Source organism: Megascapheus bottae, chromosome 3 (genome assembly GCF_031878675.1).
Source record: "Megascapheus bottae isolate mThoBot1 chromosome 3, mThoBot2.hap1, whole genome shotgun sequence".
NCBI classification, from domain to species: Eukaryota; Metazoa; Chordata; class Mammalia; order Rodentia; family Geomyidae; genus Megascapheus; species Megascapheus bottae.
In genome coordinates this window covers 18,800,510-18,814,576 of record NC_143511.1, presented here as the reverse complement: position 1 = coordinate 18,814,576, position 14,067 = coordinate 18,800,510, and the positions used below count along the sequence as shown (strand labels likewise).

At 35.7% G+C, this 14,067-nt stretch overlaps 1 pseudogene; it reads left to right on the top strand.

Moving 5' to 3' along the window:
* Positions 1 to 3,943: 3,943 nt before the first annotated feature.
* Positions 3,944 to 4,495, top strand: LOC150065019 (chromobox protein homolog 3 pseudogene; annotated as a pseudogene).
* The last annotated feature ends 9,572 nt before the right edge of the window (positions 4,496 to 14,067 follow it).

Sequence of the window (14,067 nt, the reverse complement as noted above, 5' to 3'; positions counted from 1 at the left end):
AGTTGTTCTGCTGACAACAGGAATAATACCAATAGTTATGGGGGTAGAAAGAATAAGTCCTTTCTTTGGAAACCGTGTATCCATACAAGTCAAATCGATGTGTTAATCTGCTTTTGTTTCTATTACATTCCCTGCATGAGAAGTGGAAAGCTTTTCTTTCTCACTAAAGTTGGATTTTATTTGTACTATGACAGTCATAAATCATGTTCTAAGAAGGAGGTGACCTGGAAATAGTCAGACCTTTTGCAGACCAGAGTTTTTCTAACTTTAGTGAGCTCTTCTTACAATACAGGCTTGGGTAGGGGCTGAGATTCTGAATGTTTAGTCAGAGCTCAGGTGAAACTCAGGCTTGATGACCCGTGAGGCTCTTGGTAGCACTAAAGGGATGTTTCAATCCTCCCATACACTGAGCACACATTATTTATTGGATCACAGCACAGAGTTGTAAGTGCTGTGGCTGATGTCATTGGAGACTTTTCCTGTGGTGATAAATTTACCCTTTGGGAATGATTGAAGCCCACAAAAAGGATTGTAAACCAAATGACAGGGTGAATCAAGTAAGGGAGAGCCATCCTGTGAAAGAATCTGCTACTTGTCCTCTTCTCTTGGCTGTCACTCATGATAAATGGCTTTGTGCAAAAAGGCTAGACTCAAGTGCTGTGGTGACTTGCAATTAAACACCCTCTGGTTCCTCTGTCATGCCTTCATTAGCATACTAGCCACACTATGGACCCTAATTACACATAGTATATCAAGTTGGAGACAAATCTTTGTTTGGGTAGATTATTGTAAACACAAGGTTCCAAATAGGAAATCTCCTTTTATTGTTTAAAACATAAATCCTGACTTTGTAATGTAAGTACAAAACAATATATGAAATATGGATGTCATATTAGAAGGAAAACTATAGGTAAATAATGCTATCTTTATCTAAGTCATACATGCACTATGGTCTCCTTTTCTTTAAAAAAAACCAATCCATTTCATGCAAATAATAAAACACATAATTCTGTCATCAGAATAGAGATCTGTCATAATAGAGCTATTGACCTATATAAACAAGCAAATATAGAACAAGTCAGGTGGGGATAAGTAAACAACAACAAAGATAAAATACAAGAAAGAGGGAAAGCAGATGTTGGAGCTGTTCTCTACACAGAGGGTGATGGTGGTGATTAGCTCACAGTAAAGGAAGTATTGAGGTTTGCAATTGTGCAGCTAAAAGGATAATCCAACCACAAGAAAGAAAAGAACCAAGAACTTTAAGATTTTTGCCATGAGCAACTCTAAAAATCAGGCTGCCTTCTTAATGAGAACTTTAAGTAAACAGAAACCAAATATTAGAATATGCAAGCTGCTGTTCTTCTAAATTCAATAAGGAAAAGAGAGAAGAAAATGAGCATCACTGTTTGTAAGAGTCTGATAGTAAGTAGTCTTCTTTAAAATATATGCCATGGTTGGAAGGATGAAATGATGTTCATGTGAATTATTTGTGTGTAGCAATTATCCTTTTAAATGTACACAGCTTTGAGGTGATAGATAAACAAAAAAAAACATTCTCAGCTTCTTGTTAAAGCAGTCTAAATATTTCCATAAACTGACAGTATGCATTTATTTTAGAATCTGTTAAAGAGCAGTAATGCATTAACATCACACATGGTATACCAAAAAGTAAAAAATAAAAATCATCTCAAAGGTGTGGTGGCTCACACATACAATCCTAGCTTCTCAGGAGGCTGAGAGCCAAGGATCATGGTTCAAAGCCAGCACAGGTACTAAAGTCCATGAGACAATTATCTCCAATTAATCACTAGAAAACTGGAAGTGGTGCTGTGGCTCAAGGGGTAAGGTGGTAGCCTTGAGCTGAAGAGCTCAGGGACAGCACCCAGGCCCAGAATTCAAGCCCTATGACTGATTTAAAAAATCATCTCAATAGTCTTAGAACAAGCATCTGATAAAAGCAAGTGCAATGCTTCTTTGGATCTGGCTTACTTCATTTACTATGATTTTTTCCATAGGCTCAATGGTTTCCCTCACTTGTAATAATTAGTATACACCTAGGACTCTCCTAGCAGAGGTTCACGATAGCACAAAACCTAGGTACATAAGGTCATACAGGATGAAACTAAATGAAAGGATCTCTAGAATATGGAATCAAGAGCTTTATCTTGTGTGATTGTTGTTCTTAATGTACTATGTTATTTCTCTTCTCTTTTGTTGCCCTTTGCTTAATCTCATATTGTTACAGTATCTGACTTTGTTATTCGTTATATTGTATATAAGTTTATTTGTTTATTTGAAATAGGAAAGGGAAGGGGGAAACAAGATGATTGGGAGGGGGAAAAGGGAGGGAAAGGGGGACAAAAACATGAGAAGAGATATCAATGTGTGAGAAGTAATGCACCAACTACCTGGTGAATGTAACTATAACCCCTCTATACATTACCCTGACAATAAAAAATAAAAAAGCAAGTGCCAGAGCTCTCTATTTCTGTCAGTAAGGAATAAAGATACTTCATCCTATTCCTCCTACTAAGTACAATGAAAAACTCTGGCATTTTATATTAAATGAACATAAGGAGACACTGGAGGGTAGACAGAAAAAGGCAGATTGGCTAGGGATTCTGGGAGCCACAAAATGAAGTTGTGGTAAGTTTCCTGGCTATTTTTCTGCTTCATTCATCCCAGACTCTGGGCTGAAGACCATGATCCAGAAACACCAACAGGCATAGACAAAAGTAAAAGCCTCACCAAATCCTGCTTTCTTTAGCCAAAGGAGGAAAGGAAAGACTGGGTAGCAAGATGGAAAAACATTTTAGTCTAAAACTATTCTTCTCAACTAAGTACCAAAGACAACACTGTAGCTCATGCTCCTGCCTACCAGCCAAGACTAAATGAGAAATGTAAATTTCCACCTCTGAGAGGCTCTTACAAATCAGAGAAGATCAGACAGTGATGAGCTTTTGACCACACTAATTGAGGATTTCCTCATACTTCTGCTGGGTCAGCAGAGACCAAGCTTGGAGATGTGAGTTGTACTTCCTATTTCAGTCGTAAGGAGACATTTTTCTCTCTAGTGGACTAGTGTTGGAAGTCACAAATGAAGAGTTAGGACCTTATATCACTGTCCAGCAAGCTAAGGCTATCCACATTAGTAGGATGGAGACCACTCGGAAAGCAAGAATTCCATTTCCATTGAGGGATAACAAGGAATCCTTCCAACTAAGGTATCAGCAAAGTGGGAATGACCTTTTACCTCTATGTGGCAGCAGTGCCATAGTGTACCCTCTTAGCCTGCCTCAATAGTGTCAGAGAATGCTAGACAGCTGAACCAGTGGGCTTGAATAAGACCTGGATGGAGTCTCAAATCTCATATCATAATTAGAAAACATTTACGTCTCAACTGAAAAATCAATCATCACATCAAGAAACTGAAGAGCTCAAATTATATGAAAAAAAAGACCATGTAGAGATTCAAACATTTAATCCTAGGTAATCTGGAGTTAGAGATCAAGAGGATCCTGGTTTAAGGACAGCCTGACCAAAAATTTAGCAAGATCCCTTCTCAACCAATAACCTAAATGCTATCAAGAGGTAGAAGTTTGAGGATTATAGTCCAGGCTGGCCTGCACAAAAACTAAATAAAAATGGGCTTGAGGAATGGTTCAAGGGGTAATGCATTTGTCTAGCAAGTAGAAGGCTTTAGACAATTGCTAACAGATATTATCTGAAGGGCTAAAGAATAAAAAGAGAAAAATCAAAGAAGGAACATCAGTAAAGAAAAGGAGAAATGGTTAAAAAACAGAAGTAAAGATAAGATTTTTCTTCCTCAAGAGTTTTCTAAATTGTAGTTGAAATAAAATTTACAGTACTATATATGGGAGCCCACGGGCCCACGGGCCTGCTGCATCTGAGTAATAGCTCATCAAGTCTACAATTAAAAATGGCCTCTAACAAAACTACTTTGCAAAAACTGGGAAGGAAACAGAATGGAAAGAGTAAAAAAGTTGAAGAAGCAGAGCCTGAAGAATTTGTTGTGGAGAAAGTACTGGACCGACGTGTAGTGAATGGGAAGGTAGAATATTTCCTGAAGTGGAAGGGATTTACAGATGCTGATCATACTTGGAAACCTGAAGAAAATTTAGATTGTCCAGAATTAATTGAAGCATTTCTTCATTCTCAAAAAGCTAGTAAAGAAAGGGATGGTACAAAAAGAAAATCTTTATCAGACAGTGAATCTGATGACAGCCAATCAAAGAAAAAAAGAGATACTGCTGACAAACCAAGGGGCTTTGCTAGAGGTCTAGATCTTACAGGAATCATTGGTGCCATAGACAGCAGTGGAGAATTGATGTTTCTCATGAAATGGAAAGATTCAGATGAAGCTGACTTGGTGCTGGGAAAAGAGGCAAATATGAAATGTCCTCAGATTGCAATTGTGTTTTATGAAGAGAGACTAACTTGGCATTCTTGTCCAGAAGATGAAGCTCAATAATTGTTTGCATTGTTTTTATATATATATTTATACATATATATAAAATCTGAGTCTTGGTTTTTGAATTAATGGTGTGAAAATCAAGTTTGATATGTTGGTTTTGAAAGTAGTATTGGGAGTTGTTGAGTTTGGTTTTTTTTCCCTCAATAGCACTGGTTACTTTGAACAAATATAATTAAGGCTTTCTGTAGTTGCTTCCTTTATCAGAAAAGAATATTTAATACCATAGTATATTTCCTCTGTATTCAGGAACAGATTTTTTTTAATAAGGCAACTTTTTTCTGGCCATTACTTAATCAGAACAACTTGTCTTTAACTGCTATGTTGAAGGACCATCCTGAATTTTTTTGTGTGTTTATGTGTGAGTAAACAAAATATTTAAATAGGTAGTTTTTTGTTTCGGAGATTTTGCTTGTTTAGAGGTGTTGGGTATCAGACCCAGAGCCTTGCATATGTAGGCAAATGATGTATCACTGTGTTACATCCCTGGCCCTTGTTTTATTTTTTTATTTTTTTATTTATTTTTTTTGCCAGTCCTGGGCTTGAGCTCAGGGCCTGAGCACTGTCCTTGGACTTTCTCAAGGCTAGAGCTCTACCACTTGCGCCTCAGCACCACTTCCGGCTTTTTTCTATGTATGTGGTACCGAGGAATCAAACCCGGGTCTTCATGCATGCTAGGCAAGCACTTTAACCACTAGGCCAAACTCCCGGCCGCCCTTGTTTTATTTTGTTGTTGTTTAAGACAGGGTCACTAGGCAGCTCAGGCTGGCCTTGAACTTACTATGTAGCCAGGCTAGCCTCAACTTTAGGTCCTCCTGACTCTGCCATAGACAGCAAATGCAATACGTTTGCAAAATGTCTTGAAAGGAAAACAGCTTCCCCCACCCAGATGAGACAACTAAAATAAATTTTGATTTCCTTTCATTAAAAGTTTGTGTAATGAGCATTCCTTTACAGAGTATTAGAATCTGTATACTAAAAGCTCATAGATCATGAGCTATCTAAGACTCTGCTCATGGAAATATAAAATCAACTGGTTAGAGATTTTGACTATTTAGGACCTGCTGGCCTAGATGAGTGGACAAAATTTTATAATTGTTGACCTGCATGCTTTTTCTTTACCCTAACTCATTCCTAACGTGTAGGCTCAATTTTTTTCAGTATTGGGTTACTGGTTCCACAAAAGCCAGAAAAACAACTTTGTAGTAATCAGAATGTTACCCAACTGTATAATGTTTACTTTATTGTAAATAATGGTGAACAGTGGTCAATAAATAGTTTTATATTCCTTTAAAAAATTTATAATATAGTTTGAAGCAATACTAAATAGTTCCTCCATATACATTTAGTATAAGTATACATTTATACTTTTATAAATAGTTCTCCCACATACATAAATGTATACTACAAAAAGCCTATTATTGGGGAGCAAGTAGAGACACAAACAAAGGTAACATTTTTATATTTCATTCAAACTGCAGCAGGACCACCAATACATTGTGATGTTTATAATGATATATTTATATATAGTCAGATATATAAATATAAATAGAATATAGAATAATCATTAAGAGCCACACAAAATGTATTCAAAGCATTATAGAAAAACCAAAATGGAATTCTTTCAAAAGTTTGTATAACTTGTTTTAAAAAATTAAAACTGAAAAACAAAAACTAGATAACAAAGTAAAACTTAAAACAGCAAACAAGTTTTAAAATATCTTTAAATGTATAAGCATCACAAAGATACTGACTGACTGATTATAAAACATGACTCAGGGACCGGGAATTTGGCCTAGTGGTAGAGTGCTTGCCTAGCATGCACAAAGGCCCAGGTTCAATTCCTTGGTACCACGTACATAGAAAAAAGCCAGAAGTGGTGCTAAGGGTCAAGTGATAGAGCTGTAGCCTTAAGAAAGTCCAAAGACAGGACTCAGGCCCTGAGCTTAAAGCCCAGGACTGGCCAAAAAAAAAAAACATGAGTCAACTACATATACAAAATATGAGAAACTCACTTCTAATATAATAACCTAGACCAGTGGAATATTAAATCACTGAAAAAATGAACACTAAATATTAAGTCAAGGGAAATAGAAGTGATTTATTAGTATCAGATATATTAGCATCTCAAACAATAAAAATTACTGGAGATGCAAAGAGCTATTTCATAATGATAAAATAGTCTATTTTTCAAGAAGATTAGAATAGTATTAGATATGTCTACAACATGGCTCCGAGAACTAACAGAATGATCAATTTAGTAGTTGGCATTTGTAGTCCTAGGCATAAGAAGCAGAGAGAAAGATCAGCAAACCTCTTGAGTTTGAGACCAGCCTAGACAGCATAGAGAGACCTTGTCTAAAGAAACAAACACCAGACAGAGCTAAGGAAGAAGCAAATCAGTCATGATCTAGTACTTGTTTATTATATACTACCAAAATACATTAAATAATAATAGATCAGTAAGTGTACAGAAGACTTGAGAAACACCACCAAATAGCAGGAGCTAACAAACATTTCTAGAAGGTTCCAAGTGACTAAGAACAGCAGAATACATGATCTTGTTAGCTCCACAATGAAATATGTATGTTCTCAATGACCATGTTGTGTGTACAACCTTAATCATGTGATCAAACAGCACTATCAATCATGTGACAGACTGACATTACAAGTGTTCCCATGTGCTGCAATGGAAGTACATACTATACATAAGCTATGTGGTACTTTGCCTGAAATGCTGAAACCTAACAAAATCATGAGAAGTAACAAATTGGTAACTCAGCTCCCCCAAAATACCAGAAGACAAAAGGCAGAACTTATTGTAATCAATATAAACAAGACTAGAGAATCCCAACAATTAACTATTACATATCACCCTTGATTGGATTCTGGAATTTTGTTTTTAAAAAGAATACAAAGATGTTATTGATTTAATTGCTGAAATCCAAATGCAAACTATATATTCAATAATATTATTGTTTCAGTCAAGTATCTTGGGAGTAGAAATGGTAAATTCATGCTCAAGTATTTAGTGATGCAGTATCTTGATATCTGCACACTTTTTTTAGATGATTCAGGAAGGGGGGATGGGGATGACAGAGACAAGAATGTGGCAAAATTAAACTGAATTTGGATGAAGGGCATAGAGGCATTTGAATTATCTATGCCACATGGTAAACTACCTTAGTACTTAGTGACTCCAAAGAAGGAATCATTGCATTATAATTCATCAGTTTGTGGATCAGGAATTTGAAGGGAAGGTTAATTAGAGAACTTTTTCATCTGTATATCTTTACCTAGAATTTTACTTGGTAGTTGACTATTCACAAAACAGCTGAATGCCTATAATCTGATGAGTTGGTATATGAAGACAATGTGTGATGAAATGCAATGTGATCTAGACTTGCCCAAATGTTGGTTAGTTGGTCGTGAGAATACATATGTGTAATCCCAGCACTTAGTTGGGTGAAGCATGAAGGCTGTATTCAAGGCTGGCCTGGGGGCTACATAGTAAAATCCTGTCTTAAAAAATAAAATGAAGAAACAAAAAGAAGGAGAGGGAGAGAAAGAGAGAGAGAGAGAGAGAGAGAGAGAGAGAGAGGGGGAGAGAGAGAGAGAGAGAGAGAGAGAGAGAGAGAGAGAGAGAGAGAGAGAGAGAGAGAGAGAGAGAGAGAGAGAGAGAGAGGAAGTAAGTTAGAAAGAACCCCCATTGAAGTCTGGTCCCCAGCTCAATGCTCTGAGATGTGAACTCTTTCAGAGTTGGGGCTTAGTGAACCATGGCTGGGTAATGACTGTTCAGAAGGGATTAAATGTTGGTCTGGCAGAGTGGCTTAGGTGCTGCAGGAGTGGGTTAGTTCCTGTGAATGGGATGTTATATGGATAAGTTCCAGTATTTTGAATCTTCCTTCCTCGTCCACCTAAACACCTCTTCCACAAGTTCCATTTTGCCAGAGATTCCTTGTCAGTCAAGGCAGTACGCTATCAGAATGTTCAGTCACCAGATGATAAGCCAAATAAACCTCTTTTCTTTGTGCATCATACCATGTTAGATATTTAGCTAAGCAACTGAATATATAACCTGAGCACATAGAAATGATTCTTTTTCTAAAGAAAAAATCCCAAGTTAAAAATTTCAAAAAAAATTTTTTTTTGATTACTTGCGTTCTTTTGCAACCTACCCATAATATCCAATAATCAAGCGATGGATTGAGTCATCAGCTCATTCTTTCCTAGGGTTTTCATGATCTCTTCAAATATCATTTAGGTAAATTTTGATAAAACAGATAGATAGATAGATAGATAGATAGATAGATAGATAGATAGATCATACATACATATATACATACACATGCTATAGTAGGTTTTGAGCTCAGGATTTCATATTTGTTACCAAGCATTGCACCAATGAAGCCACACTCCCAACACTTTTTGCTTTAGCCATTTTTCAGATTTCTTGGTCATTCCTTTTCAATTACTTTACTTATTTCTCACACTTTTTGTTCGAGGCTAGCTTTGTACGACAATCCTTCTATCTATATACTTCTCTCATAGGTGGAGCTACAATACACATCCCTATATACAGCACAGCTTGTTTGTTAAAATGGTGCTCTTACTAACATTCTGTACATGCTAGCTTCTAACTATGATCCTCCAGATCTTCATCTCCTGAGTAGCTGGAATTCTAGGAGTCTACAACCATGCCTGGCCCTTAAATTTATGAATTACTGTAATATTGAATATTTTGTTCACTCTCAATGTATGTTCAGACTAGATATCCTAGAAAATGACACTCATTTTGACCTATATTTTGGAAATCTGTTTAAAAGCCTGATTTTCTGACAGACTAACATTTGAACACCCTTTCTTTAGCTAATATTAACAATAGCCATTCTATAGTCTAGTATTTGATAGAAAGCTGATGCAGGTTTTCAGAGACAAAGCAAGCAACCAAAAGCTCCCATTACAACAGCTTCAATATCAGAAGTCAGTGTAGGATATAAGAATGAGTCTTTTCTTCTATAAGTTGATAGTGTGAATGGAATTTGCTGGGAAGATTCTATCTAGGCAGATAACCAAGTCTAGTTTGCATTTTGATAAAGTACAAGCAATACTTTAAAAAACTTTTCCATATTTTATTAAAAATTTCACATAATTTTTTATAAAGTACAGGAAATCAAAGACCTCAAGGTAAAAGCAGATACACTGAAAACTTTACAAGGAAGGAATAGGAGATACATAAGGTCTCCTTGGCACAGGTCGAAACTTTCTTAATAAGGACCAAGAAAAACAACAAATCAGAGAAAATCTGGAGAAGTGGGACTGTGTTAAACTGCAGAGATTCTGTATGGCAAAGGACATAGCTAGCAAATTAACTAGAAAGCCTACAGAGTGAGAGAAGGTCTACACTAATCATACAACAAAGGCCTCATATCTAAAATATATCAACAGCTCAAAAAATTGAATCACTCCAAAACTAATATCAAAGAAACAACTATCCCATTAAAAGATGGGCCAATGACTTAAAGAGAGTCTTTTCTGAAGGAGAAACAAAAATGGCCTATAGACACATGAAGAAATGCTCAACATCTCTGGTCATAAAAGAAATGCAAATCAAAACAACTCTAAGATTCCACCTCACTCCAGTTAGAATGGCCAGGATCAAGAAAACTAATAACAACAGATGCTGGACGGGATGTGGCCAGGAGGGATCACTACTACACTGTTGATGGGAGTGCAAACTCAATCAACCACTATGGAAAGCAGTATGGCAGTCCCTCAAAAGACTAAACATAGAGCTCTCCTATGACCCAGCAATTCCACTACTTGACATTTACCTGATCATCCAGAAACAAGACATACTAAATCCACTAGCACAATGATGTTCATTGCAAAACTATTTACCATAGCAAAGATATGGAACCAACTCAGATGCCCCTCAGTTGATGAGTGGATCAACAAGATGTAGTATATGTACACAATGGAATTCTATGCTGCTGTCAGAAAGAATGGCATCACCCTATTTGTAAGGAAATGGAAAGACAGAAAAAATCACATGAAGTGAAGTAAGCCAGACTCAAAGAAACATAGGCTCGATGGTTTCCCTCATTTGTCATGATCAGTAGAAACCTTGGGCTCTCCTAGTAGAGATTTACAGTAGAACAAACTTAGATGTATAAGGCTACGCTAAATGAAAGGACCTCCAGGATATAGAAACAAAAGCCATATAGTGAGTAATTGTTGTCCTTAATGTACTATGTTATCTCTTACCTCTTTTGCTGTCCCTTGGCTATCTCATACTGGTACAATATTTCACCTTGTTATCTGATATATTATATATATGCATATTTGGTTATTTGAAATAGGATAGGGAATGGGGGAAAACAAGATGAGGGGCGGGAATGGGGGGAGGGAAATGGGGACCAAGACATGAGAAAGGGTATCAATGTTTGTGAAGTAATGCACCTTCTATCTGGTGAATATAATGTAACCCTTCTATTAAGTACAATAAAAATATATGAAAAAACTTTCCCACATTTTTATTAAAATTTTCACACTTTTTAAAATTTTTTTAAAAGAAGTGATTTGAAACTCTTTTCAAATCACAGTATCTAAGAGCCAGAAGGAAATCACATTTTTGTTGTTATAATCTGACACATTCCTGTAGACTTTATAATGAAAATAGAAATTAAGTAAAAATTTAGTTTTTTTATTTTATACTTGCTAACCAGCTCTCTCAGAATTACTTATGAGCCAGTACCTATTTTAGCCATACTAGTAGCTTTATATTTCATCAACTTAACTAAGTTACAACTGTGAATGGTACTACATTTTACTAAGCAGAAGTTACTTTATTTAGTCTTTCAGTTATTAAACATTCAGAGATCTAGACTACACAATATTAAATCAAATTTCTTCCTAAACTGAGAAAGAAAATGAATACTTCTCCAGTATTTAGAAAAAGAGAGCGAGAGACACACACACAACTAGGAAGGGTTTGACATTGACAGAATAATGCATATGTGTATATGAGTTAACCTGAAAAGTCAAGGTGGAATTAGTTTATTCCAATCTATGTATTTTGCTTGTTGTAAGTTCATCTTTATTAATGCCTTGCCAAGTCTATTTCCAGTGCAATTTGGCAAGGGATTTGTAGGAGACTGGAAAGAACTTGACAACAGAGCCTTCCATGTTGTCCAAAGTTTGCTATATAATTTACTTTCCCTACTTACTACTTTTATTTTCTTGCTTGAATTTAGAGGCAAGGTGTGGTATTTAGGGAAGGTTAGTGAAAGTTTCCACTTTCCTTCTAGCTTTTGATTTTCTAATTCTTGTTGTGTGTGATTATTATGATATATTATGATTATATATGATATATTATTCCTAAGTGAGTTCTGGCCTAGTCACCAATGACAACTGAAAACCTGATATGAAAACATGACATTTATTTCCAAAGCTACTAGTCAATGAGATGAGACTCTCAGTTGGTTCAAGTGATGTAATTGCCACTCTCATCAAAGAAACTGCCTCTCATTAGATTTGGCCTCATTCGAAACTAAGACATCATCATAAATATGATATAGGATTCATTTCAAAAGCTCAGACCTATTAAATCAGGTCTGGAGCCTGCTAGGAGATATAATTTTAAAGTACATTCAACACTCTTAAACACATGACCCTTTCTCCCCCCAGATACCTCTGAGAAAATTGTAATTAAAATGTAGTCTATTTTATGGTTATATTTTTAAGAAAAAAAAAACCCTCATCAGATCTTTAAAACATTAGAATATTGCATACCACAAGTGTTTGACTTTATTCCACTGGCTTCCACAGTTAAGTGCATAGTGCTTATCTCAGCTGATAATGGAGAACCTGAAAAGTGAGATGACATGCTTCAGATGATGAAGAAAATGTAAATGCATCTAGTTTAAGGGGAAATAGACTATCTGCTAATTGCTTCAAGAATTGAGTGATTTGTAAGATCTCCGAAGAGGGTTCATTTCTCTGATTTGCATACACTTCCGCATGCTACCTGGCTTACTACAAATGCCTCGCTGATCTGTGTGAAGTATTCCATGCAGAAGAGAGAAGTCAGTGACTCTAGGGACCAGCAAGCTTTCTCCCCCTAAAGAAGCTTGTTCCTGGACGATATCTAGCCCTTAAGAGAGTCGGCTTCATGCTTGATAAATGATCTGGTTTTCTGAGGGCCCATTGTTTTCTCATTATTATTATTATTGCTGACAACTTAATAGGCTTAATTTTCATGATAAAGCCAGTGAGCTTATTAAGGCAGCACTTGCAGTTTTTTTTTAAATAGATATTCTCTTTAATACAGATGTGTAGAAAGTGAACAAACACAATCATTTTGGTTCTTTTCAGAGCTTTTGTCGGCATTTGGTAATGTAAATAACCAAAGATTCTTAGAGCCACAAAAAGCAAACGCAAAGATGGAGTTAGCTCTGCTTTTTATGCAATTGGAAAACAGTGAACTCCCTTGAAGGAGTTGAATGGGATAGAAAGAAGGAAAGGGTGGGAGAGAAAAAGGACAATGGAAGCACTGAGAATGTATCTGGAGAGAATGAAGACAAAGGAAAACTGCACGGAAGGGAATAAAACGGAGATTAAAAAAAAAAAAACCCAAACGAAGAGGAAACGAAGGGAAAATCTGAGGAGTAAGCTAAAGAAAAGGGAGAAAAAGTAAGTAGAAAAGAAGATAGATAAGAAATGAACTAAAAACAGAAACTATATAACACAATATTATGTAATACAAATTGCATTTACACGACTTACAAAATAAATCAAACAAAAAACCTTTATACATGCAATAGTGTACATGTAGAATATCACAAAAATTGCATGTTTTTTTGAACTTGAGGTTATGCCTGCTATTTTGAGAACATTAGCAACAGTGAATAAATTAAACTTTCTCTGCTCATTGCAAACAAATGTTTTTAAAGCAAATGCCCCATAGTACCTGTTTCTAGATATGCATCAGGATAATCAAAATGTTATGATTTTTCATTTGTCTTAAGTACATAACTATGATTTTCTACAATATGAAGGGTTATAAAATGAATTCAGGACAAAATGCACTTTAAAAATTAAAAGATTCATAAGGTTAACTTTCATTTCAGAGAAATCTGTTAAATATGAATGTACAAAATGAATAAAATATAAGGTCACAGGCAAATCATCCTGCTTTCATGAACCTTGATCATATAATAGAAGTTAGATTTGCCACTGAAATGTGAATGAAGATGGAATTCAAGATAAGGTATTAATCATAATTAGAATGGTGATGACAGGTCTGCAGTGACAAATACTTAACAAGTAGTAAGAATGCTTATTCATAACAAACCTCTTAATTCATTAAATTCTTATTAAGAGGGAAACCTCTTAATAAGTACAACATAAAGTTGGTATAACATGCTATTTGCATTTCCTCTCTTATTTTCACTTTAGGGGTGTTAACAATGTTAACAAATTGAGATAAAACGTTTAAAACATATAATTACTTGGATATAGTCACATAGTAATTCCCCAAGCAATTGCACGGCTCTAAGTTGTCAGTGTGC